Here is a 3,864-nt window from a genome sequence, read left to right as displayed (position 1 = left end):
AAAATTAAATATGTGTCTGTGCAATCAGTTTTGACTCAGAAAGATGTGCCCTTTCTCAAGGTTTGGCTTCTTCTTAATGCTCCCCCAAATAATCAACAATTGGCATATCTTAAAATTTGTGCATAATTTAGATTTTTTAAAAAATGACTTTTGTGGGTTAGGAAGAAACCCTCTGATTGTGGTTAATTTTAAATAGATTTATGGACCCTCAAGTTGCAATCAAGCAGCTACTTATTTGCATATTTCTATACACAGCCAATCCTTTATCTGTACACTTCACATAAATACAAACCTACTATTCTACTTCCTTATGTCAACAGTGGCATCTGAAATTACTACTACCTCAGTTCCTATTCCTACAAATGTTCTCCCTACAATACATTTTTCAGTGGTTAGCTCTATACACTATGATCCTATGAAGAAAATGCCAGAAAGGGGGAAGAGGGATAAAACATGGTTTCCAATATCAGAATGAGAAAAGGACTAGTCAATAGGAATTCCAGAACAACTGCTTAGCATCTGACATTCATCACAGTTTTAGAATATGACAGGCCATAGAGTTGGTGACAAGGGAATTGAGAATATGGTAATGGTTCACCAAAGAGAAAGGAAAAGAAAGATTGAACATGTCTGTATTCACAGGCAAAACTAAAAAATGATTTTGTTTCTAAAACTGGAATGTGTTCCAGACCAGCTAAGATATATATATGTATGTGCTGTTATATACACGTATGTATTCATACATAACTATATGAGACAGTCATACCATGCATTCCTCACCTTCAACCAAATAGGTATAAGTCAATGAATTTACTAAATTTTTTAACTTATTTTTTAGGATCTAATGAAATAAACTTTCAATATCACAAATAGCAATAATTTAAGAACTGCATTATGAGTGCATGAATAGAGGAGCTGTAGAGGATAAATATCTTTGATTTTTTTTAAGGATAATGAAGTTAACCTTATAGACCTCAGATTACTTCTTATTAAATATAAATACAGAAACAAAATCATCAGTAGTCCTAGGGTGCAAATAGTCAGAAATTTTTAAGGACCAGGACGGAATCATTTCATTTGACAAATATTTACTGGGCATTTTCTTTCTCTGCCTCCTTCACATATAAATGTGCATTTACACACACACACATGCACACACACACAGCACTACTCTAAGCATGAGAGAGATGATAGTGTATAAGTTAGACAAAAACATCTACTTTTGGCCCTCCCTGGTGGCTCAGGGAAAATCGAAAGCCGTTTCCACATGAGTTCGATTCCCGCCTGCCCTGGAGGTGACCACATGGTGTGGCAGACCTCTCCTGACCTGCTCGTTGCTCCCCTCAGCAGTGTACTTCGTTGATCTGCCTGTTCTATTCCCTGCTCTGTCTCTGATGAAGCCTCTTACCGCCCCTGAGCCTCTGGCCTGCACCCCGGTTCTGTATGCACAAATAAATAAATCTTAAAAAAAAAAAATCTGCTTTCATGGTGCTTCCAATCTAGAAAGGAGATGATATAATTATTAGATAATAGGACCTCCCTGGTGGCCTAAGGGTTAATTTTCAGAGCAATCACCACTATAGCCTGAGATCTATACCCTGGCCAGAGAGCTAATCCACATGGTACAACAGATCTCTCCTGTCTTCTCCGCTGCTCTCCTCAGTAGTGCATTTCAGTAGACCTGCCTGTTCTGCTCCCCACTCTGTCTCTGATGAGTCTTTCCCCCACCAACATCTCTCCCTACATCCCCGTTCTTCTATGCAAAATAAAATAAAACCTTACAGTAAGGAATAGTTCTTTAAAAAATAGATATTAAATGGCAGATAGGCTAAGTGGATGTGGTGACAGTACAATTTACAACAGAAATGGGTAAATCTCATTAAATTAACAGCGAGCATGTGAAAGAGCTTTCCTTTAGTGAAGACAGAGCCCCTTTCTTACAGGAAGACATTTCATTATGACCGTGACAGGTTTTGGTCTAGTCCTGTTAGAACGAGAGGCCTGCTGAAAACTAATCTCAGAATGGTAACTTACAAACGGTGAGTCCTTCACTAATAATGACTTTGGACTAATTATGGAAAGGATCTGTTTCTTAGTGGTCTCTTCTTTATAATGGGGTTGGTAATTCTGCATGAAAATCTGAAGTATGCCCAGAAATTTTATAGACTAGTAATTTGACTTCACAATTATTTATCGTATATGAAAGGTAGACTAATCCCATGAATATTGTATATTCCCAATACACAAAAATTCTCAAATTAGATATAATCAGAGGATCTGCAATCCCATTTTCCAAGACATTATTGTTTTACAATGTTGCCATGAACAATTGGTGCTGGGTAAACTGGACCATCCTACACAAAACAATGGAGGTAGAATATTACCTTACACCATGCACAAAAACAACTCAAAATGGATAAGAAACTGAACATAAGAACCTGAAACTACAAAATATATAAAAGAAAATATAGGCAAAATATTACATAACACATATCACAGTAATATCTTAAAAGACTCATTCCTCAAAGCAAATAAAGTGAAGGAAAATAAAAACTAATGGGGTAACATCAAACTGAAAAATCTTCTGTACAGCAAAAAAGATATTAACCAAAACAAGAGAAACCCTAGTGATCGGGAGAAAGTTTTCGCAGTCCATACAACTGATAGGGGACTGATCACAAAGCTCTACAGAGCTCATATAACTCAATAAAAACAAAGTAAACAATCCAGTCAATAAATGGGCAGAAGAGCTAAAAAAGACACTTCTCCAAAGAGGAAATGCAAAGGTATATAAAAAAAATGTTGATTTGATGATTTTTTATATTTGCATAGTGAAAACATAATCAATTGCTTCTTGCAATGAGTGAAGTGAACTGTCACGCTATTGGAAATTAGATCCTTCAGAATACAGTTCAGTCGTTTTAGGAATACTACTAGACTGGTACTTACAATCAGGATAGTTTGATTTTGAAGTGATAGATTATATACTCAGAATCCTGGATAGCCCTTTGTCATAATCAGTCACCTGAAAAAATTATTTCCTTCAATAAATCTTCTCTTTCCTTTTGTCAGGTCCTTGTGTGAGAACATGTCCTTTACAATCAAGAATGTGTAACATGAATTTGTACAAAAAAGCATACCTTCAGAGGCAAAATTTGATTGTATTTTCAGTTTTAATTATTTTCTTCCTCACTGAACCAAGATTGGAAGACATATTATTGACTTCCAACTGTTTTCCTTAATTAATGTGGTAAGTGGATTGTCAACCTCTTATACATGTGACAATGCCTTTTCTTGTTGATCAGATAGCTGAAATTATGTCAATTATGAATGAAATGCTATTTTCAGTTTATAGTGTTCTTTCAAATAGTCATTATTTAAATGAAAAGCCAATCACTTTACCCAAATGCAATATGAAAATACTCATTAGCACATAAACAGTAATTGAACCTACATATTGTATGTTACTGATACAATATCAAGTGTACCTTCAATTTAAAGAATTCTGTCAATTGATCATTCTGTTCTCTGAAATAATTTTCATGAAGCATGCAGATTTTATAACTTTGCACTACTATGCCTTATATCTCTTGTGGTGTCTTTGAATGAAGTCTTTCACAATGAAAACATTATTTTACCCTCTGGTACACATGCTATTTGGAATATAAGAAAGGTCACTCTACTTTGAAAATGACAAGAAATCATTGATGAATGTATGCCATCCCTTGACAGAGCTTCATAATAAACAATACTCTGAAGAACTAGAGGAAATAGCTAGAATCTTCAAAATATTCTTATTTCCAAATATTTTTGTTGATTCCTTTTGTATTTTAGTGGGTAACTCTGAGACACTATTTTTTTTTT

Source organism: Condylura cristata, unplaced genomic scaffold, assembly GCF_000260355.1.
Source record: "Condylura cristata isolate star-nosed mole 26May11 unplaced genomic scaffold, ConCri1.0 scaffold00037, whole genome shotgun sequence".
Classification (NCBI taxonomy): Eukaryota; Metazoa; Chordata; class Mammalia; order Eulipotyphla; family Talpidae; genus Condylura; species Condylura cristata.
This window is presented reverse-complemented; position numbering follows the sequence as displayed.